The sequence below is a fragment of the Triticum urartu genome, chromosome 7A (assembly GCF_056163025.1).
Source record: "Triticum urartu cultivar PI428250 chromosome 7A, HENAU_Tu73, whole genome shotgun sequence".
In the NCBI taxonomy this organism is placed as follows: Eukaryota; Viridiplantae; Streptophyta; class Magnoliopsida; order Poales; family Poaceae; genus Triticum; species Triticum urartu.
Window position 1 is genome coordinate 606,586,406 of NC_141879.1, and position 25,174 is coordinate 606,611,579.

A 25,174-nucleotide genomic window follows, 5' to 3' on the forward strand; every position below is an offset into this window, starting at 1 on the left:
TTCTTATGAGTTCTTCATCAAGTGCTACATTCTCACTGATTCCAATTTTTCACGGGCTCTGAGTTATTAAACACTCAAAGACACCGATAACTGACTGAAGTCCGCACTGCGATTAAGAAAATCTTGGTAACCTTCATGACTTACGAGTTTGAACTCGATCACGTCATTCCTAGCCTGCTTGTCTATATCCTTGTCATGCCAATTTTAACTGTGCTATCTGGTCCTTCTTTCTAGAGCAAAAATTTCGAGGTGAGCTAATCTTACGTCGATCTTCCTCGTCATAACAATTGTCCTTGAATGACAAGCTTGATTTCAAGTTTGTGGCGTACCTATGGTCTCAATAGCTTCTCGCTTCATCATTCCGTTGACTTGATGTCATCGCCGATCGCTTACATCTTCTTGAAACCTATCGACAAATGTGTCGTGATCATCATCAATATTTTCACCCCTTCCAAGATATCGATTGAATTCATGATGATAAGTACCCTCCTTGCCCTTGATGATTTGTGTTATCATCGACCACTTTATTGCCTTCTGTTCAACACAAACTTGTTCGTGTCTCTAGCACCCTATTGCTTTCAAGTTAATGGTTGATATTTCATTCTTAGACTATTGGTTGTTGGATCACCTTTCTAACATTGATCATGCTACCTAAGGCCATACTTTGGGCACCCTTTTCAACTAGTGTTTAATTGTGTATGTTTTTCCTTAAGCATACATCATTATATCATTTGATCCGACAAATGTTATCTCCTTGTTCACATAACGGTGGAAATCCATCTTTTGGATACCTTGTTGAATTATTGATGAGTCCATCAGCCACCTCCTCGTCCTCTCCTTGGCTTAATGATGAATCTCTTCGTGTATCTAGAGTCTGACCTTTGATTGAAGACCATGCCAATGCTATCTCGAAGCATGTCTGAGGTACTCCAATTTTCAAAGAGAACATTTGAAGCCCAATGCTAAATGTTTCCTGCTCAATTACCCAAACACCACTGTATGAGTAATGTCATGAAATTCCCCCTTACCTAAAGGGTTTTCTACATTATATCCTATCAAGGAAATCATGCTTTGCTTGTCCTTGGGAAGGATATACCCCTAAAATATGTGTTTAAACACATTTTCCTCTCCATTGTTCTGTTTAATCTGATACATATGTTTTCCTTTCCATTGTTTGGTTTAATCTTTCTTGTGATCTATATGATCTAAGCAGTAATATTCTCCTGCTTTTGTAAGCACCTCGGTGTACAACTCTGTTAGTAAGAACCTATTACTATTGTTGACGACATTCCGGTAACCACCGATGGACGAGAACTTTGCCTATTGGTCCACCTCGTTCAACGAGCAGGAAAATGGTTCTCTTCGTCCCTCACCCTTGATACCGATGTTGTTGCCGACATAACTGACAGGCTATCCCCTGACATGCCTTGCTTACATGATCGTGCAAGACGTCACCGCCCTTCCTACTTTTAACCCACATGGTGGGCCCATAACCCACAGATCCACAGGATCGAAACCTGACTCTCCGGTACATCCCTGCTTCAAAGTTATCCCTTATGCTTGGCTTCGTAGGTAATTCGCGAGCCACCTTCCTACTGCTCTATTCTGGTATTAGATGCAATGCTTACTCTCGCCGCTCTGAACCCCTTTCTCACTCTGGTTCAGACTTTGAGCAGCTATCTATCCGCTTGGACCCTCTCATTGTACCTTCATATCGTACTCTCGATGTATTTTATATGTTCAACTCGAGAGATAATCTTATGCTCATTCATGGTTAACCCCAGATTGTTTCCCTCATAAGCATGCTGTCGTAGCCGAGCTGCCCCTTACCTATTTGTAAGTACGTTGGAGTTCCCAAAGAAAAGGATGATGACCTCCTCATGATGACCTAAAGAAGAGGAATGAAGGCATTGATGTAATGGATCGACCTCTCCGAGAAGAGCAACCAAGACCGAGAAGACTCGATAGAATTTCGTAGCCACATCTTTCCCTTACTCCCCTCTTAAATCTCGGGACGAGATTTCTTGTAGTGGAGGAGAATTGTGACGCCCAGATAATTAAGCTACAGTAATTCTCTGCTAACGATGCCACGTCACTTCGATTACTGTTGCTAATCTCGCGTTAGTTCGGAACCAATTCAAATTCGAATTCAAAATCAAGAAAACAATAAAAGTTTTCAAATATTAAAACTAAAGTGTTCGGAGTGAACCAAATATTGCTTAGGTAATTATGGTGGAGAAACCCCACTTTTATAAAATGTTTAAATACTCTAAAATGAATAAAACTTAGCAAGAACAATTATTTAAATGCTTCTAAAATAATAAACAATTTCAAACTAAATTGTTTTAGGTGCCAAATTAATCATAAATTAATCGTGGCAGTGGCATATTTATTAATACTATTTTTGATACCACTTTTGTTTTGTATAAATACTAAGGTTTAATAAAACAGTGAAAGAAAAAAAGAAAAAAAGAAAAGAAAGCGCAAAAACCAGAAAACAAGCTAACAAAAAAAGGAAGAAGCCCCCTAATGGGCCACGGCCAACCTAGCCACCAGTCAGGCCGGCCCATTCCCTGCACCCCTCCCTGGCCTATATGGCCCGACCTAACCCTAGCCTAACCCCATTTCCTCACGATCCCCACCTCCCTCTCCCTCCAGCGTCGCCAGGGGAGACCCCCCACACTCGATCCCCACTTCCCTCGCTCCTGAACCCCGCACTCCCCCTCGTTCCCCGCTCCCCACGTCGCTCGCTCTCCCTCCCCCATGGATCCAGATCGGGGGCTCGACCCCGCGGTGCTCCGGACGCCGCCCGCCGCTCCGAGGACCCCCCTGCCTGACGGCTCTCCTCCCCAGCGGCTGCATCGCGCCGTCTCCGTCCTCGTCATCGACCATCGTGACCCCGAGCTCCAGCGCCTCCCTGAGCTCATTTTTAGCACAACTACAGGGCCTCGTGAGCACGCTTCCCCCATCCCCCTCTCTTCGTTCGCCGTGCGGTGCTGTCCCTGGCCGCGCTCGCGCGTCCGCGTGCCATGCGCCTCCACTCGCCACCCCCATCTGTTGCGCCTCCGCGTGCTGTTGGCCGCCTACGCGCGCACTCCTCGGCAACCGCCCATGCTCGCAGCCGCCCACTGCTGCCGTTGCCGCCCATGGCCATTCCGGCCATTGCCCTCTCCGGCGCCGCCTCCCCCTGCATCCGTGGCCCTCCGCCTTGCCTCACCCCCACGCTCGCTGGCGCGCACCACCACCTGCTGCCATGGCTGCTGCCTCGCCGCGTTCGCATAGCTGCAGCCGCCCGCCCGCTAAGCTTCACCATGAGCCCCCTCCAGCCAACCTCGCGGGCCCCCTTTCCTTCCCCTGGATTCCCGCGGGCACGGGCTAGCTTCCGGTGGCCTCGGTGATGCAGGCCGCCGCCTGTAGCTCCGGTGCGGCGAGCCGCTGCCGTCCTGGTTGGCCGCCGGCGCCCCTCCCTATGCGTGCACGCATGCCCGACCATGTCCTCAGCCTTGCCTGGCTGTGCCACTGCCTGCGGGCCCTACCTAAGTTAATTAGGGCCTATGACAAACGGGGCCCAGCCCCAGAACGTTTTAAATAAAAAAATAAAAGAGAATTAAAAAAATATATCAATTAATTAATTGACTAAATAATTAACTTAATTAATTTTGTTTAAATTATCTAATTAGATAGTTAACCTAATTAACTCTGTCTAATTAAACCGCTAACTAAACAGTCTATGACCAGTGGGACCCACGTGTCAGGTTGACCAGGTCAACTGCTGATGTCATGCTGACGTCAGCAAACACTTCTGGATGATGTTGAATTAAAATAATTAAATAAATCCTAAAAATGATTTAATTCTTTTAAAATTAATATAAATTAAACCATAGCTCGGATGGAAAAACTTTGTACATGAAAGTTGCTCAGAACGACGAGACGAACCCGGATACACAGTCCGTTCGTCCGTCACGCATCCCTAGCATAGCAAACACGCAACTTTCCCCCCTCCAGTTCATCTGTCTAGAAACGCGAAACACCGGGGATATTTTCCCGGATGTTTCCCCCCTTCACCGGTACCACCTCTTACCGCGTTAGGGCACCCCTAGCACCGCTACTTGTCATGTCATGCATTGCTATGCATCTGTTTGCTCGATATTTATTGTTTCTTCCCCCCTCTTCTCTCGCTAGACACCGAGACCGACGCCGCTGCTACCCAGTACGACTACGGTGTTGACGACCCCTCTCTCTTGACAGAGCAGCCAGGCAAGCCCCCCCTTGATCACCAGATATCACCTACTCTCCACTATACTGCTTGCATTAGAGTAGTGTAGCATGTTACTGCTTTCCGTTAATCCTATCCTGAAGCATAGCCTGTCCTTGCTACTACTGTTGTTACCTTTACATGCAATCCTAATGCTTAGTATAGGATGCTAGTTTATAATCAGTGGCCATACATTCTTGTCCGTCTGCCATGCTATACTATCGGGCCATGATCACTCGGGAGTTGATCACGGGTATATACATATATATAATATATGATACTTGTGGTGACTAAAGACAGGTCGGCTCGTAGGAGTACCCGCGAGTGATTCACGGATTGGGTCCGAAAGGACGTTTGTCCCGACGGCCCTCTGAGTGGATCTTTGTGGCGAAGCGACAGGGCAGGTTGAGACCACCTAGGAGAGAGGTGGGCCTGGCCTTGGTCGGCATTCGTGGTTATTTCAAAATAACATGTTTAACGAGATCTTGGTATTTGATCTGAGTCTGGCTAGTGGTCTATACACACTAACCATCTACGCGGGGACACTTATGGGCACTCGACGTCGTGGTATCAGCTGAAGCCTTCGTGACGTCAGCGACTGAGCGGCGCGCGCCGGATTGGACTGGAACGCCTGCTAGGCTAGGTCTGCTTCTGGCCGCGTTCGCAACGTGCAGGTGTGCAAAGGGCGATGGGCCCAGACCCCTGCGCCATAGGATTTAGACCGGCATGCTGACCTCTCTGTTGTGCCTAGGTAGGGCTACGACATGTTGATCTTCCGAGGCCGGGCATGACCCAGAAAAGTGTGTCCGGCCAAAGGGGATCGAGCGTGTTGGGTTATGTGGTGCACCCCTACAGGGAAGTTAATCTATTCGAATAGCCGCGATCTTCGGTAACAGGACGACTTGGAGTTGTACCTTGACCTTATGACAACTAGTACCGGATACTTAATAAAACACACCCTTCCAAGTGCCAGATACAACCGGTGGTCGCTCTCTCACAGGGCGACGAAGGGAGGATCATCGGTTAGGATTATTGCTATGCGATGTTACTTGGTGAACTTACCATCTGCTCTCTCCTACATGCTGCAAGATGGAGGTTACCAGAAGCGTAGTCTTCGAAAGGACTAGCTATCCCCTCTTATTCTGGCATTCTGCAGTTCAGTCCACATATGACACCCTTATTCCATTTGATACCAATGCATACATATGTAGTGTAGCTCCTTGCTTGCGAGTACTTTGGATGAGTACTCACGGTTGCTTTTCTCCCCCTTTCCCCCTTTCTATTCTCGATTGTTGCGACCAGACATTGGAGCCCAGGAGTCAGACGCCACCGTCGACGATGACTACTACTACTCGGGAGGTGCCTACTACTACGTGCAGCCCGCTGACGACGACCAGGAGTAGTTTAGGAGGATCCCAGGCAGGAGGAATGCGCCTCTTTCGATCTGTATGCCATTTTGTGCTAGCCTTCTTAAGGCAAACCTGTTTAACTTACGTCTGTACTCAGATATTGTTGCTTCCGCTGACTCGTCTATGATCTAGCTCTTGTATTCGAGCCCTCGAGGCCCCTGGCTTGTAATATGATGCTTGTATGACTTATTTTATTTGTGGAGTTGTGTTGTTATATCTTCCCGTGAGTCCCTGATCTTGATCATACACGTTTGCGTGTATGATTAGTGTACGATTGAATCAGGGGCGTCACACCTGGGTAAAACATCGTGTCCCCTGCCTCCTGTTACCATCCGCCTTAGACGCACAGTTCAGGACCCCCTACCCGAGATCCGCCGGTTTTGACACCAACATTGGTGCTTTCATTGAGAGTTCCTCTGTGTCGTCGCCATTAGGCTTGATGGCTCCTACGATCATCGATAGCGATGCAGTCCAGGGTGAGACTTTTCTCCCCAGAAAGATCTTTGTGTTCGGCAGCTCCGCACTGCGGGCCAACTCGCTTGGCCATCTGGAGCAGATCGAAAGTTACGCCCCTGGCCACCAGGTCAGGTTTGGAAGCTTAAACTACATGGCCGATATCCGCGGAGACATGTGAAGGAAATATTCCCTAGAGGCAATAATAAAGTTATTATTTATTTCCTTATATCATGATAAATGTTTATTATTCATGCTAGAATTGTATTAACCAGAAACATAATACATGTGTGAATACATAGACAAACAGAGTGTCACTAGTATGCCTTTACTTGACCAGCTCGTTAATCAAAGATGGTTATGTTTCCTAACCATAGACAAAGAGTTGTTATTTGATTAACGGGATCACATCATTAGGTGAATGATCTGATTGACATGACCCATTCCATTAGCTTAGCACCCGATCGTTTAGTATGTTGCTATTGCTTTCTTCATGACTTATACATGTTCCTATGACTATGAGATTATGCAACTCCCGTTTGCCGGAGGAACACTTTGTGTGCTACCAAACATCACAACGTAACTGGGTGATTATAAAGGTGCTCTACAGGTGTCTCCAAAGGTACATGTTGGGTTGGCGTATTTCGAGATTAGGATTTGCCACTCCGATTGTCGGAGAGGTATCTCTAGGCCCTCTCGGTAATGCACATCACATAAAGCCTTGCAAGCATTGCAACTAATGAGTTAGTTGTGAGATGATGTATTACGGAACGAGTAAAGAGACTTGCCGGTAACGAGATTGAACTAGGTATTGAGATATCGACGATCGAATCTCGGGCAAGTAACATACCGATGACAAAGGGAACAACGTATGTTGTTATGCGGTCTGACCGATAAAAGATCTTCGTAGAATATGTAGGAGCCAATATGAGCATCCAGGTTCCACTATTGGTTATTGACCAGAGACATGTCTCGGTCATGTCTACATTGTTCTCGAACCGTAGGGTCCGCACGCTTAAGGTTTCGATGACAGTTATATTATGAGTTTATGAGTTTTGATGTACCGAAGGAGTTCGGAGTCCCGGATGAGATCGGGGACATGACGAGGAGTCTCGAAATGGTCGAGATGTAAAGGTCGATATATTGGACGACTATATTCGAACATCGGAAAGGTTCCGAGTGATTCGGGTATTTTTAGGAGTACCGGAGAGTTACGGGAATTCGCCGGGGAGTATATGGGCCTGATTGGGCCATACGGGAATAGAGGAGAGAGGCCAAAAGGAAGGAGGCCTGCGCCCCCCTTCTGGTCCGAATTGGACAAGGAGCGCAGCCCCCTTTTCCTTCTTCCTCTCCCCCGCTTTCCCCTTCTCCTACTCCAACAAGGAAGGAAGGAGTCCTACTCCCGGTGGGAGTAGGACTACCCTTGGCGCACCCCCTCCTAGGCCGGCCGCCCCCTCCCCCTTGCTCCTTTATATACGGGGGCAGGGGGGCACCTCTAGACACACAAGTTGATCTTCGTGATCGTTCCTTAGCCGTGTGCGGTGCCCCCTCCACCATATTCCACCTCGGTCATATTGTAGCGGTGCTTAGGCGAAGCCCTGCGACGGTAGAACATCAAGATCGTCACCACGCCGTCGTGCTGACGGAACTCCTCCCCGACGCTTTGCTGGATCAGAGCCTGGGGATCGTCATCGAGCTGAACGTGTGCCAAGAACTCGGAGGTGCCAGAGTAACGGTGCTTGGATCGGTCGGATCGTGAAGACGTACGACTACATCAACCGCGTTGTCACAACGCTTCCGCTGTCGGTCTACAAGGGTACGTAGATCACACTCTCCCCTCTCGTTGCTATGCATCACCATGATCTTGCGTGTGTGTAGGAATTTTTTTGAAATTACTATGAAACCTAACAGTGGCATCCGAGCCTAGGTTTTATGTGTTGATGTTATATGCACGAGTAGAACACAAGTGAGTTCTAGGCGATATAAGTCATACTGCTTACCAGCATATCATACTTTGGTTCGGCGGTATTGTTGGACGAAGCAGCCCGGACCGACATTACGCGTACGCTTACGCGAGACCGGTTCTCCCGACGTGCTTTGCACAAAGGTGGCTAGCGGGTGACATGAAAGTGCAACTATCCCTAGGTGGTTTTGGTAATTCATAACAACATATAGTTCATTGAGCTAATGCTATTCCAAGATGACTATTTCAGGAAAGCTCAATGATTGGCATGGCATGGATGTGAAAGTGGAACCCTCAAAATGCTAAGGACAAAGGATTGGCTCAAGCTCAAAAGCTCAAGACTCTTCATTTTATATTTTAGTGATCCAAGATCACATTGAGTCTTTAGGAAAAGTGAATACTATCAAGGAGGGATGAGGTGTTGCTTAATGAGCCTCTTGCTTCATGTGCTTAATGATATGCTCCAAAATCCTCAGCTACTTTCCCACTTCCACATATGACCTAAACCCAAAGCCAAACTCAGACCTACCGATTATTCCTATCCAGCGCCACCGAGTTTCACCTGTCATAGCCACTGCTAGAAACCCTAATCAATTCGGTCTCACCGATGGGATCTCGGTCTCACCGAGATGGGCTTGCAAACTCTCTGTTACCTATTGCAATATTTTCGGTCCCACCGAGATATGCAATCGGCCCCACTGAGTTTGCTTGGCCAACTCTCTATTTCACTTATTACCCAAATCGGTCGCACCGAGTTTGAGTAATTGGTCAAACCGAGTTTTGGATTTACCCTAACCCTAGCACATCGGTCCCACCGAGTTTGAGTAATTGGTCAAACCAAGTTTTGGATTTACCCTAACCCTAGCACATCGGTCCCACCGAGTTGATCCAGTCGGTCCCACCGAAAATCTCTAACAGTCACTAGGTTTACCTTTTCGGTCCGACCGAGTTTGTTGATTCGGTCCCACCGAGATTAGAAAACTGTGTGTAACGGTTGGATTTTGTGTGGAGGCTATATATACCCCTCCACCTCCTCTTCATTCATGGAGAGAGCCATCAGAACACATACACAATTCCAACTCATATGTTCTGAGAGAGAACCACCTACTCATGTGTTGAGACCAAGATATTCCATTCCTACCATATGAATCTTGATCTCTAGCCTTCCCCAAGTTGCTTTCCACTCAAATCTTCTTTCCACAAAATCCAAATCCTATGAGAGAGAGTTGAGTGTTGGGGAGACTATCATTTGAAGCACAAGAGCAAGGAGTTCATTACCTACACACCATTTGTTACTTCTTGGAGAGTGGTGTCTCCTAGATTGGCTAGGTGTCACTTGGGAGCCTCCGACAAGATTGTGGAGTTGAACCAAGGAGTTTGTAAGGGCAAGGAGATCGCCTACTTCGTGAAGATCTACCGCTAGTGAGGCAAGTCCTTCGTGGGCGATGGCCATGGTGGGATAGACAAGGTTGCTTCTTTGTGGACCCTTCGTGGGTGGTTGCTTCTTCGTGGACCCTTCGTGGGTGGAGCCCTCCATGGACTCGCGCAACCATTACCCTTCGTGGGTGGAGCCCTCCGTGGACTCGCGCAACCGTTACCCTTTGTGGGTTGAAGTCTCCATCAACGTGGATGTAGGATAGCACCACCTATCCGAACCACGGGAAAAACATCCGTGTCTCCAATTGCGTTTGAATTCTCCAAACCCTTCCCTTTACATTCTTGCAAGTTGCATGCTTTACTTTCCGCTGCCAATATACTCTTTGCATGCTTGCTTGAATTGTGTGATGATTGCTTGACTTGTCCTACAATAGCTAAAATCTGCCAAGAACTAAAATTGGAAAAGGTTAAGTTTTTATTTGGTCAAGTAGTCTAATCACCCCCCTCTAGACATACTTTCGATCCTACAAGTGGTATCAGAGCTTTGGTCTCCATTTTCTTTGATCTCCATAGCTTTTGGTGTTCATAGCCTTGGTTTCACAACCTAGGAGAGTATGGCGTCTAGCAAGGGAAATTATCACCGTAGAGGTCCTTACTTTGATGGTACTAATTTTGCTAGTTGGAAGCATAAAATGAAAATGCATATTCTTGGACATAACCCTGCCATTTGGGCTATTGTGTGTGTTGGTTTGCAAGGTGACTTCTTTGATGGGAAAGAACCAAACCGTGAAGCTACCGCGGATGAGTTGAAGATGTTGCAATACAATGCTCAAGCTTGTGATATTCTCTTCAATGGATTGTGCCCCGAAGAATTCAACAAAATCAGCCGTCTTGAGAATGCAAAGGAAATTTGGGACACTTTGATTGATATGCACGAAGGTACCGACTCCGTCAAGGAATCCAAGTTGGATGTGCTTCAAAGTCAACTTGACAAGTTCAAAATGAAGGATGGTGAAGGTGTCGCTGAAATGTACTCTAGGCTTGCTCTCATCACAAATGAGATTGCCAGCTTAGGAAGTGAAGAGATGACCGATAGATTCATCATCAAGAAGATTCTAAGAGCCTTGGATGGAAAATATGATACCGTGTGCACATTGATCCAAATGATGCCCAATTACAAAGATCTCAAGCCAACGGAGGTGATTGGAAGAATTGTTGCTCATGAGATGTCACTTAAGGATAAAGAGGAACTTCACAACAAATCAAGTGGTGCCTACAAAGCCTCATGTGAAGCCCCTACATCATCAAGTGAGAAACAAAACTTCAATGAAGAATTGAGCTTAATGGTGAAGAACTTCAACAAGTTCTAAAAGAGTAGAAGCAAAGATAGAAGCTTCAAGTCAAGGTCCTACAATGACAAAAGATCTTCTAGTCGAGAGCGAAACTGCTACAGTTGTGGAAGACCCGGACACTATTCCAATGAGTGTACGGCTCCCTACAAGAGAAAAGAAGATTCTCCAAAAATAAGAAGCAAAGAATCACCACCAAGAGAGAGAAGGAGTAGAGATGATCGTTATGAATGAAGATACTCACGGAGAAGCAAGGATTCGGAAAGGAAGGAAAAATCATCAAGGAGCTACACAAAACGAAGACATCAAGCTCATGTTGGTGAATGGGTATCCGGCTCCGACTCCGACAGCCACTCCGAGAGAAGTTATCACTCCGACTCCGAAGATACTCAAGATGAATGTGTTGCCGGTCTAGCACTTGTGTCAACCAACTCCTACGACATATTTGACTCACCAAATGAAGGAATTGGAAGATGCTTCATGGCCAAAGGTCCTAAGGTACCCGAGTATGTTGATTTCAATAGTGATGAAGATGACTTGTTAGGTGATGATTTGCTTGTTGACAACTCTAGTGATGAATACTATGATGAAACGTCAATTAATCATGCTAATCAAGATAAAACGAATGACAATGATAAGGAGAAGATTGAGGCTCTAACTAAAGAACTAAACACTCTTAAGTTAGCTCATGAAACTATCTTTGAAGATCATCGAGAACTTTTAAGAGCTCATGAGAAATTACGCTTTGAAAAGCTCAATCTTGAGCAAGAGCATGAGTTCTTAAAAGCAATCAATGATGATCTCTGCAAGAAAAGTTCTTCTTACATTGCCAAGCGTTTACTCTTATCCACTTACATGCCTCAAGTCAAGTCTAGTAACAAGAACAAGAAAGATTCTTCCTCTAGCAGTAACAATGATCATGCTAAATCCAATAATGTTGCTTCTAGTAGTTCTCTTGATTCCACTAATGATTCTCTTAGCCAAGTTACACTTGAGCAAGAAAATAGCTTATTGAAGGGAATTATATAAAAAGGAGTGTACAAAAGCCTTGCCGGGAGTAAGCAATTCGAGGAAATTGTGCGCAAGCAAGGAATGCACCGGAAGAATCAAGGTGTTGGTTTTGAACGAAAGTTCAATGCCAATGGAGTTGAGTGGGAAGAAGATCAATACCCCAAGACAAAGTTTGTTCCTCAACAAGAGAAGTATGATACTTCTTTCAAGGGGACACAAGCTCAAGATGATCTTCCACCACAAGACTACAAGCAAAAAGGCAAGGACAAGCTTCAAGAGGAAATTGATGCATGTGAAGAAGCTCCTAAGACCTTAGTCAACTGGATTCCCAAGACTACTTCAAGTTCCACTTCATCAAGTATGACTACAACTCCAAGGATTCCCATCAAGATGGTGTGGATCCAAAAGAAGAAGAACTAGAGAGTTCTTGAGGGTGACTCCGCCAACATACTTCACTCTTATCATTTTGGCAAGAACAAGTGCAATCAACTTCCACATCTTGCACTAGTTCAAGGAGTCACAAACCCTCTTGTTGGTAAGACAAGGGACAAGGTAACCTAAAAGTTTTCATGGACATCATCTTGTGTGTGCATCACTCTATGTCTATGGATATCCTTGTTTGTTCCTTGTGGGACTAACCCATGTAGGTATTGAAAGTGCAGTTCACTCAAATGGATAGCTCCAAGTGATCTACATCAACATTGAGCATCCACATCTTCAACATCTACATGAAGTCATCATCGACAAAACCCGAGGTTAGTTCATCCCTCTAAGGGGGGATATCACATCTAGGGGGAGCTTTACTCTAAGACTTGAACTAAAGCAACTCTAAAGATGTGAACACAACAATGCTTTATGTAAAAGTGGTAACCCCACTTGAGCTTAAACGATGAGTATGACCTATGATCAAGTGTTCTCACTTGACTCCTAAGTCAATATACTCATATATAGATGACCTTGTCATCGCAAATTGCTTGATAGATGCTAGAATTGGTTGTGCATGCCTTGTCACATATTTCATTTGCCATCTTATTGTGTGAGCATGCTGGTTGCATATTTTACTCATTCGAGGACATCCACTTGTTGTTTTGATTGTTTGGTTTTATTTCCTTTTGCCAAGTGGATGGACAAGAATGCCTAAGAACCTCCTCTAGCTATCTATGCTTTTCTCGTCTCAAACTCTATTCATGCTGCATCACAAAATTTGATCAAGTCAGATTCGAACCACTCTGTGTGAGGAGCGCTCGGAGTCCCCGATTCGTCATAGACTTAAACTTCCAAAACCTCTTTATGATTCTCGGTCTGACCGATACCCTACTTTCGGTCCTACCGAGATCATTAAGTTGATCTAGGTTTTCGATCTCGGTGCAACCGATTTGAACCATTCGGTCACACCGAGTTGCAACAACTGTATACAGTTTTGCATCTCGGTGCCACCGAGTTGTTCCACTCGGTCACACCGACAGGGTCGGGCTATATACAGTCACGGGCAAAAATTTGGAAATTTCTCCGAACCCCTTCGCCCGCGCGATAGCCTGCTCTGCCAACTTGGTCTCCGGATCGTCTCCTCGCCGCCAGCCGCCTCCAGTCGCTGGTCTCCGTCGCCGTCAACGGAAATTCAACCCCGCCGTTGCCGCCGTAGCGAGTCTCCGCCGAACTAGGGTATGGACTCGATCTTTGTGCTATTCCCCAATCCGATTCTTAGCACATTGTGATCATCATGATTCTTGCCACGTTTGTTAAACTTCTATCCAGTCAATGAACTCGTAGATTAGGTTTAATTCGAAAATTTTAGGGTTAGGTTTCCGCCGAAACCATCTCGGACCCACCGAGTTGAAAAACTCGGTCCCACCGATTTGGCTTATGCCATTGCACAAGTGAGACTCGGTCTGACCGAGAATTACTTATCGGTGTGACCGATTTTGGAACTCTGTGAAACCCTAGCAGTCTCGGTGCCACCGAACTATGACTCGGTCTGACCGAGTTCACTAGTTTAGGTGCCAAAACTGCTTCGGTATCACCGAGTTTAGAAATCGGTAGATCCAAGATGCTTTCAGTGGGAAACTAAAACTAAGTTTTTGAATTATTCTTTTGCAAAAATCTCTGCATTTTGTGATGCTTATCCACTCTATCTCATCTATAACCTATTCACAGGGTCAGTAGTCAGAGTTTGCATCATGTCAGACCAAAGTGATAGCCAGAACTTGTCAGAGCAGCAAGTGCAGATGAGTGAGGGCACTAGTCCCTCAAGTTCCTCAGATGATGGCAGCAGGAGCACCCCTAGCAATCTGCCTAAAGCTGCCACAAGACAGAGAAAGAAGAGAACCTCAGACTCAGAAGATGAGGATTATGTGGCAGAAGAGGAAGCAACTTCCAAGAGAGTTGAGCCAGCACAGGGCATAAAACCAGGGATGAAGATCAAAAGGCCAGCAGGCAGGCAGCCTATGTCAAAGGCTAGAGCTTCAACTGAGAAGCCCACTCCCATTGAGCCAGTTGCTGCTGAAGGCAAGAAGAGGAAAGAAAGGGTGAAGAAAACTGTAGCCAGAGTGCTTGGCAAGGCTTCCATCATGGAAGATGAGGAGGAAGAAGAAGAGGTAGCTGCACCAGCACCTAAGGCACCCAAGCTGATGGGTGATGCCATAAGAACAGGGGCAGCTGCTTCCAAGGCCAAGCCAGCTCCAAAGCCAAAGCCAAAGAGGAACACAAGAAGCATCCCAGCTACTGAGAAGAACAAGGCCCCAGTGCCTGAAGCTGCAGAAGAAGAAGAAGAGAATGTTCTTAGAAAGCTCAAGCCCAAGATCCCAGACCACAACGATGCTCATCCTGTGGCTGAGGATATGAAACTCATGAGAGATTCAGGGCTCCGGAAGTGGAGAGGAGCAGACCCGTATGCTTCAAGGAGAAGGACTGCAGTTGACTACAGGTTTCACACCAAGGAGCAGCAAGACTTTTATGAGACAGTGCTGCTAGACAAGAAGCCAATTGTCTGTGATATGAGATGGGTTGATTGGCAATACATCAAGGACAACGAAGAGTACTACCCTGGAGTGCAGGACAGCTTCAAGGCATGTGGAGTAGAGGACTTTGTTGGGCAGAAGCTCACAAAGTGGAACGAGGAACTCATCATGTAGTTCTACTCCACAACCCATTTCTATCCAGATGGCAGGATTGTATGGATGTCAGAGGGTATGAGGTACCAGTCTACAGTTGCTGAATGGGCTCAGCTGATTAATGCCCCAGAAGAGCATGACGATGACTTGGACATTTATGCCAAGAATAAGATGGACCACAACTCAATGTCAAACATGTACAAGGAGATTCCAAATGAAGCACTTGATACGTTCAAGTTTGGCTCAGTACACTATCTTCTGTCAGGGCTGCCAACCATCAACTGGATTCTTAGGCACACCCTATTGCCCAAGTCTGGAGATCACAAGATGATCAGGGGCCACGCGATCAACTTGCTTCATATCTTTGACGTGCCACAGAAATTCAAAGTCATGAGCCTTATGATTGAAACAATCAAGAGGACAGCAGCAGACCAGAAGAGGAGCTGTGGATATGCCCCATAGATTCAGGAGCTCATCAACTCTAAGATGGGCACGGGCATATACTTATTGGACAAGGAACACCTGCCCATCCGTCCAGACTTTGAAGATAATCAAGTGGTCATGACTGAGAATGAGCCATCATCTGCCCAAGCACAAGCCAAGAAGGAGAAGGCGAGGAAGGAGAAAGCTGCCAAGATGCCTACTCAAGAGGAGGCATCTGAATATTTCCTGAAAACCAAACAAGAGCAGCTTGGTTACTTGATTGCATCCACCCTGCGGATTGAGCAAGGACTAGCCACCCTAACTCAGAACCAGGCAAGCTTAGAGAGGATCATGGAACAAAAGTTCTATGACTTGGATGTCAAAGTGACAGAGATTCAGACTGCAGTGGAGCAGCTCCAGGATGACATGCAGGAGAGGAGAGGCAAGACTACAACTGATGCCTTTGCCAGAGTGCCACGAGGTCCGAGGTCGTCTGCAGTGCCAGTTGCTGACCCCAGAGCCACCACGTCTGCACCAGCTACAGCCTCAGTTCCACCAGCTCCAGCGTCCATTTCAGCCTCGACTCCGACCACGTCTACAGAAGGCTTCGTCCTTGGAGTGCTCCGGACTCCACCACCACCTGAAGATCAAGCCTGAGTGTCGACTTAGCACTATGCATTTTCTAGGAACTTTTTGGTAACTTGTTGCCAAAGGGGGAGAAAATGTATAGATCATAGGCTTCGAGAGAGAGTGTTGCTTTTAGTGTTGCTTTTATCCTCTTGTTTTATTTGGTGGTTTTTCGAACTTTGTTTGCTTTTGTGTGAGATACTATGTCATTGCTCGTGAGACATTGATGATCATGTGTTTGATCATAAGCTACACTTAATGTTTGCTTAATATTATTATCTTATCTATCTTATGTGATCATTCACTATTCTTGGTGATGAGTGCATGTATTTCATTCTCATCATTTTAAGCGCTCCACCAAGATGTATGTGACATGGAAGAGTAACCCATGACTCTAACTCTTTGTGCATTTGCAGTCCAAAGCAAATTTTAAATATGCACAAATTTAGGGGGAGCTCTTACTTGTCACATACTTCTCAAAGCGACGATATATTTCATGCTTATTATCATTTGTCGAAGCTTTGATCTATATGTTGTCATCAATTACCAAAAAGGGGGAGATTGAAAGTGCAACTATCCCTAGGTGGTTTTGGTAATTCATAACAACATATAGCTCATTGAGCTAATGCTATTCCAATATGACTATTTCAGGAAAGCTCAATCATTGGCATGGCATGGATGTGAAAGTGGAACCCTCAAAATGCTAAGGACAAAGGATTGGCTCAAGCTCAAAAGCTCAAGACTCTTAATTTTATATTTTAGTGATCCAAGATCAAATTGAGTCTTTAGGAAAAGCCAATACTATCAAGGAGGGATGAGGTGTTTCTTAATGAGCCTCTTGCTTCATGTGCTTAATGATATGCTCCAAAATCCTCAGCTACTTTCCCACTTCCACATATGACCTAAACCCAAAGCCAAACTCGGACCTACCGATTATTCCTATCCGGCGCCATCGAGTTTCACCTGTCATAGCCACTGCCAGAAACCCTAATCAGTTCGATCTCACCGATGGGATCTCGGTCTCACCGAGATGGGCTTGCAAACTCTCTGTTACCTATTGCAATATTTTCGGTCCCACCGAGATATGCAATCGGCCCCATCGAGTTTGCTTGGCCAACTCTCTGTTCACTTAATACCCAAATCGGTCCCACCGAGTTTGAGTAATCGGTCAAACCGAGTTTTGGATTTACCCTAACCCTAGCACATCGGTCCCACCGAGTTGATCCAGTCGGTCCCACTGAAAATCTCTAACGGTCACTAGGTTTACCTTTTTGGTTCGACCGAGTTTGTTGATTCGGTCCCACCGAGATTGGAAAACCGTGTGTAACGGTTGGATTTTGTGTGGAGGCTATATATACCCCTCCACCTCCTCTTCATTCGTGGAGAGAGCCATCAGAACACATACACAATTCCAACTCATATGTTCTGAGAGAGAACCACCTACTCATGTGTTGAGACCAAGATATTCCATTCCTACCATATGAATCTTGATCTCTAGCCTTCCCCAAGTTTCTTTCCACTCAAATCTTCTTTCCACAAAATCCAAATCCTATGAGAGAGAGTTGAGTGTTGGGGAGACTATCATTTGAAGCACAAGAGCAAGGAGTTCATTACCTACACACCATTTGTTACTTCTTGGAGAGTGGTGTCTCCTAGATTGGCTAGGTGTCACTTGGGAGCCTCCGACAAGATTGTGGAGTTGAACCAAGGAGTTTGTAAGGGCAAGGAGATCGCCTACTTCGTGAAGATCTACCGCTAGTGACGCAAGTCCTTCGTGGGCGATGGCCATGGTGGGATAGACAAGGTTGCTTCTTTGTGGACCCTTCGTGGGTGGTTGCTTCTTCGTGGACCCTTCGTGGGTGGAGCCCTCCGTGGACTCGCGCAACCATTACCCTTCGTGGGTGGAGCCCTCCGTGGACTCGCGCAACCGTTACCCTTCGTGGGTTGAAGTCTCCATCAACGTGGATGTAGGATAGCACCACCTATCCGAACCACGGGAAAAACATCCGTGTCTCCAATTGCGTTTGAATTCTCCAAACCCTTCCCTTTACATTCTTGCAAGTTGCATGCTTTACTTTCCGCTGCCAATATACTCTTTGCATGCTTGCTTGAATTGTGTGATGATTGCTTGACTTGTCCTACAATAGCTAAAATCTGCCAAGAACTAAAATTGGGAAAAGGTTAAGTTTTTATTTGGTCAAGTAGTCTAATCACCCCCCCTCTAGACATACTTTCGATCCTACATGACAGTTTCTCCAACTTTAGTTGAACCAAGTGTGGCTACACCCGGTCCTTGCGAAGGTTAAAACAACACCAACTTGACAAACTATCATTGTGGTTTTGATGTGTAGGTAAGATTGGTTCTTGCTTAAGCCCGTAGCAGCCACGTAAAACTTGCAACAACAAAGTAGAGGACGTCTAACTTGTTTTTGCAGGGCATGTTGTGATGTGATATGGTCAAGACATGATGCTAAATTTTATTGTATGAGATGATCATGTTTTGTAACCGAGTTATCGGCAACTGGCAGGAGCCATATGGTTGTCGCTTTATTGTATGCAATGCAATCGCGCTGTAATGCTTTACTTTATCACTAAGCGGTAGCGATAGTCGTGGAAGCATAAGATTGGCGAGACGACAACGATGCTACGATGGAGATCAAGGTGTCGTGCCGGTGACGATGGTGATCACGACGGTGCTTCGAAGATGGAGATCACAAGCACAAGATGATGATGGCCATATCATATCACTTATATTGATTGCATGTGATGTTTATCTTTTATGCATCTTATCTTGCTTTGATTGACGGTAGCATTATAAGATGATCTCTCACTAATTATCAAGAAATGTTCTCCCTGAGTATGCACCGTTGCGAAAGTTATTCGTGCTGAGACACCACGTGATGATCGGGTGTGATAGGCTCTACCTTCAAATACAACGGGTGCAAAATAGTTGCACATGCGGAATACTCAGGTTATACTTGACGAGCCAAGCATATACAGATATGGCCTCGGAACACGGAGACCGAAAGGTCGAGCGTGAATCATATAGTAGATATGATCAACATAGTGATGTTCACCAATGAAACTACTCCATCTCACGTGATGATCGGACATGGTTTAGTTGATTTGGATCACGTAATCACTTAGAGGATTAGAGGGATGTCTATCTAAGTGGGAGTTCTTAAGTAATATGATTAATTGAACTTAAATTTATCATGAACTTAGTCATGGTAGTATTTTGCAAATTATGTTGTAGATCAATAGCTCGCGTTGTTGCTTCCCTGTGTTTATTTTGATATGTTCCTAGAGAAAATTGTGTTGAAAGATGTTAGTAGCAATGATGCGGATTGGATCCGTGATCTGAGGTTTATCCTCATTGCTGCACAGAAGAATTATGTCCTTGATGCACCACTAGGTGATGGACCTATTGCAGGAGCAGATGCAAACATTGTGAACGTTTGGCTAGCTCAATATGATCACTACTTGATAGTTTAGTGCACCATGCTTAATGGCTTAGAATCGGGATTCAAAGACGTTTTGAACGTCATGGAGCATATGAGATATTCCAGGAGTTGAAGTTAATATTTCAAGCAAATACCCGAGTTGAGAGATATGAAGTCTCCAACAAGTTCTATAGCTAAAAGATGGAGGAGAATCGCTCAACTAGTGAGCATGTGCCCAGATTGTCTGAGTACTACAATCGCTTGAATCAAGTGGGAGTTAATCTTCCAGATAAGATAGTGATTGACAGAATTCTCTAGTCACCATCACCAAGTTAGTAGAACTTTGTGATGAACTATGATATGCAAGGGATAACGGAAACGATTCCCAAGCTCTTCGTAATGCGAAAATTGACGAAGGTAGAAATCGAGAAAAACATCAAGTGTTGATGGTAGACAAGACCACTAGTTTCAAGAAAAGGGTGGAGGGAAGAAGGGGAACTTCAAGAAGAACAACAAGCAAGTTGTTGATCAAGTGAAGAAGCCCAAGTCTGGTGCTAAGCCTGAGACTAAGTGTTTCTACTGCAAAGGGACTGGTCACTCGAAGCGGAACTACCCCAAGTGATTGGCAGATAAGAAGGATGGCAAAGTGAACATAAGTATATTTGATATACATGTTATTGATGTGTACTTTACTAGTGTTTATAGCAACCCCTCAGTATTTGATACTAGTTCAGTTGCTAAGATTAGTAACTCGAAACGGGAGTTGCAGAATAAATAGAGACTAGTTAAGGGTGAAGTGATGATGTGTGTTGGAAGTGGTTCCAAGATTGATATGATCATCATCGCACACTCCCTATACTTTCGGGATTAGTGTTGAACCTGAATAAGTGTTATTTGGTGTTTGCATTGAGCATGAATATGATTTGATCATGTTTATTGTAATACGGTTATTCATTTAAGTAAGAGAATAAATTGTTGTTCTGTTTACATGAATAAAACCTTATATGGTTACACACCCAATGAAAATAGTTCGTTGGATCTCAATCGTAGTGATACACATAATCATAATATTGAAACCAAAAGATGCAAAGTTAATAATGATAGTGCAACTTATTTGTATCACTACCATTTAGGTCATATTGGTGTAAAGCGCATGAAGAAACTCCATGCTGATGGGATTTTGGAATCACTTGATTATGAATCACTTGATGCTTGCGAACCATGCCTCATGGGCAAGATGACTAAGACTCCGTTCTCCAGAGAAAGCAACTGACTTATTGGAAATAATACATACTGATGTATGCGGTCCGATGAGTGTTAAGGCTCACGACAAGTATCGTTATTTTCTGAACTTCACAGATGATTTGAGCAGATATGGGTATATATACTTGATGAAACATAAGTCTGAAACATTTGAAAAGTTCAAAGAATTTCAGAGTGAAGTGGAAAATCATTGTGACAAGAAAATAAAGTTTCTACGATCTGATTGCGGAGACAAATATTTGAGTTACGAGTTTGGTCTTCAATTAAAACAATGTGGAACAGTTTCACAAACTCATGCCACATGGAACACCACAGCATAATGGTGTGTCCGAACGTCATAACCGTACTTTATTGGATATAGTGCAATCTATGATGTCTCTTACCGATCTACCACTATCGTTTTGGGGTTATGCATTAGAGACAGCTGCATTCACGTTAAAAGGGCACCATCTAAATCTGTTGAGACGACACCGTATGAACTGTGGTTTGGCAAGAAACCAAAGTTGTCGTTTCTTAAAGTTTGGGGTTGCAATGCTTATGTGAAAAAGTTTCATCCTGATAAGCTCAAACCCAAATCGGAAAAGTGTGTCTTCATAGGATACCCAAAAAGTTACTGTTGGGTACACCTTCTATCACAGATCCAAAGGCAAGACTGAAGGAAATATGCCCTAGAGGCAATAATAAAGTTATTACTTATTTCCTTATATCATGATAAATGTTTATTATTCATGCTAGAATTGTATTAACCGGAAACATAATACATGTGCGAATACATAGACAAACAGAGTGTCACTAGTATGCCTCTACTATACTAGCTCGTTGATCAAAGATGGTTATGTTTCCTAACCATAGACAAAGAGTTGTTATTTGATTAACGGGATCACATCATTAGGTGAATGATCTGATTGACATGACCCATTCCGTTAGCTTAGCACCCGACCGTTTAGTATGTTGCTATTGCTTTCTTCATGACTTATACATGTTCCTATGACTATGAGATTATGCAACTCCCGTTTGCCGGAGGAACACTTTGTGTGCTACCAAACGTCACAACGTAAATGGGTGATTATAAAGGTGCTCTATAGGTGTCTCCAAAGGTACATGTTGGGTTGGCGTATTTCGAGATTAGGATTTGTCACTCCGATTGTCGGAGAGGTATCTCTGGGCCCTCTCGGTAATGCACATCACATAAGCCTTGCAAGCATTGCAACTAATGAGTTAGTTGTGAGATGGTGTATTACGGAACGAGTAAAGAGACTTGCCGGTAACGAGATTGAACTAGGTATTGAGATACCGACGATCGAATCTCGGGCAAGTAACATACCGATGACAAAAGGAACAACGTATGTTGTTATGCGATCTGACCGATAAAAGATCTTCGTAGAATATGTAGGAGCCAATATGAGCATCCAGGTTCCGCTATTGGTTATTGACCGGAGATGTGTCTCGGTCATGTCTACATTGTTCTCGAACCTGTAGGGTCCGCACGCTTAAGGTTTCGATGACAGTTATATTATGAGTTTATGAGTTTTGATGTACCGAAGTTTGTTTGGAGTCCCGGATGTGATCGCGGACATGACGAGGAGTCTCGAAATTGTCGAGACATAAAGATTGATATATTGGAAGCCTATATTTGGATATCGGAAGTGTTCCGGGTGAAATCGGGATTTTACCGGAGTACCGGGAGGTTACCGGAACCCCCCGGGAGGTATATGGGCCTTAGTGGGCTTTAGTGGAAGAGAGGAGAGGTGGCCAGGGCTGGGCCGCGCGCCTCTCCCCCCTAGTCCGAATAGGACAAGGAGAGGGGGCCGCCGCCCCCTTCCTTCTCTCTCTCCTCTTTCCCCCTTCCCAAATCCTATTCCAACTAGGAAAGGGGGGGGGATCCTACTCCCGGAGGGAGTAGGACTCCTCCTGGCGCGCCCTCCCTGGCCGGCCGCACCCCCCTCTTGATCCTTTATATACGGAGGCAGGAGGCACCCCTAGACACACAAGTTGATCCACGTGATCATATTGTTAGCCGTGTGCGGTGCCCCCTTCCACCATAGTCCTCGATAATATTGTAGCGGTGCTTAGGCAAAGCCCTGCGACGATAGTACATCAAGATTGTCATCACGCCGTCGTGCTGACGGAACTCTTCCCCGACACTTTGCTGGATCGAAGTCCGGGGATCGTCATCGAGCTGAACGTGTGCTAGAACTCGGAGGTGCTGTAGTTTCGGTGCTTGATCGGTCGGGCCGTGAAGACGTACGACTACATCAACCACGTTGTGCTAACGCTTCCGTTGTCGATCTACAAGGGTACGTAGATCACACTCTCCCCTCTCGTTGCTATGCATCACCATGATCTTGCGTGTGCGTAGGAATTTTTTTGAAATTACTACGAAACCCAACAGTGGTATCAGAGCCTAGGTTTTATATGTTGATGTTATATGCACGAGTAGAACACAAGTGAGTTGTGGGCGATATAAGTCATACTACTTACCAGCATGTCGTACTTTGGTTCGGTGGTATTGTTGGACGAAGCGGCCCGGACCGACATTACGCGTACGCTTACGCGAGACCGGTTCTCCCAACGTGCTTTGCACAAAGGTGGCTAGCGGGTGACAGTTTCTCCAACTTTAGTTGAACCAAGTGTGGCTACGCCCGGTCCTTGCAAAGGTTAAAACAGCACCAACTTGACAAACTATCGTTGTGTTTTTGATGCGTAGGTAAGATTGGTTCTTGCTTAAGCCCGTAGCAGCCACGTAAAACATGCAACAACAAAGTAGAGGACGTCTAACTTGTTTTTGCAAGGCATGTTGTGATGTGATATGGTCAAGACATGATGCTAAATTTTATTGTATGAGATGATCATGTTTTGTAACCGAGTTATCAGCAACTGCCAGGAGCCATATGGTTGTCGCTTTATTGTATGCAATGCAATCGCGCTGTAATGCTTTACTTTATCACTAAGCGGTAGCGATAGTCGTGGAGGCATAAGATTGGCGAGACGACAATGATGCTACGATGGAGATCAAGGTGTCGTGCCGGTGACGATGGTGATCACGATGGTGCTTCAAAGATGGAGATCACAAGCACAAGATGATGATGGCCATATCATATCACTTATATTGATTGCATGTGATGTTTATCTTTTATGCATCTTATCTTGCTTTGATTGACTGTAGCATTATAAGATGATCTCTCACTAATTATCAAGAAGTGTTCTCCCTGAGTATGCACCGTTGCGAAAGTTCTTCATGCTGAGACACCACGTGATGATCGGGTGTGATAGGCTCTACGTTCAAATACAACGGGTGCAAAACAGTTGCACACGCGGAATACTTAGGTTATACTTGACGAGCCAAGCATATACAGATATGGCCTCGGAACACGGAGACCGAAAGGTCGAGCGTGAATCATATAGCAGATATGATCAACATAGCGATGTTCACTAATGAAACTACTCCATCTCACGTGATGATCGGACATGGTTTAGTTGATTTGGATCACGTAATCACTTAGAGGATTAGAGGCATGTCTATCTAAGTGGGAGTTCTTGAGTAATATGATTAATTGAACCTAAATTTATCATGAACTTAGTACCTGATAGTATCTTGCTTATTTATGTTTGATTGTAGATAGATGGCCCGTGCTGTTGTTCCGTTGAATTTTAATGCGTTCCTTGAGAAAGCAAAGTTGAAAGATGATGGTAGCAATTACACGGACTGGGTCCGTAACTTGAGGATTATCCTCATTGCTGCACAGAAGAATTACGTCCTGGAAGCACCGCTGGGTGCCATGCCTGTTGCTGGAGCAACGCCAGATGTTATGAACGTCTGGCAGAGCAAAGCTGATGACTACTCGATAGTTCAGTGTGCCATGCTTTACGGCTTAGAATCGGGACTTCAATGACGTTTTGAACGTCATGGAGCATATGAGATGTTCCAGGAGTTGAAGTTAATATTTCAAGCAAATGCCCGGATTGAGAGATATGAAGTCTCCAATAAGTTCTATAGCTGCAAGATGGAGGAGAACAGTTCTGTCAGTGAGCATATACTCAAAATGTCTGGGTATAATAATCACTTGATTCAATTGGGAGCTAATCTTCCAGATGATTGCGTCATTGACAGAATTCTCCAATCACTGCCACCAAGCTACAAGAGCTTCGTGATGAACTATAATATGCAAGGGATGAATAAGACTATTCCCGAGCTCTTCGCAATGCTGAAAGCTGCGGAGGTAGAAATCAAGAAGGAGCATCCAGTGTTGATGGTCAACAAGACCACTAGTTTCAAGAAAACGGGCAAAGGGAAGAAGAAGGGGAACTTCAAAAAGAACAGCAAGCAAGTTGCTGCTTAAGAGAAGAAACCCAAACCTGGACCTAAGCCTGAAACTGAGTGCTTCTATTGCAAGCAGACTGGTCACTGGAAGCGGAACTGCCTCAAGTATTTGGCGGATAAGAAGGATGGCAAGGTGAACAAAGGTATATGTGATATACATGTTATTGATG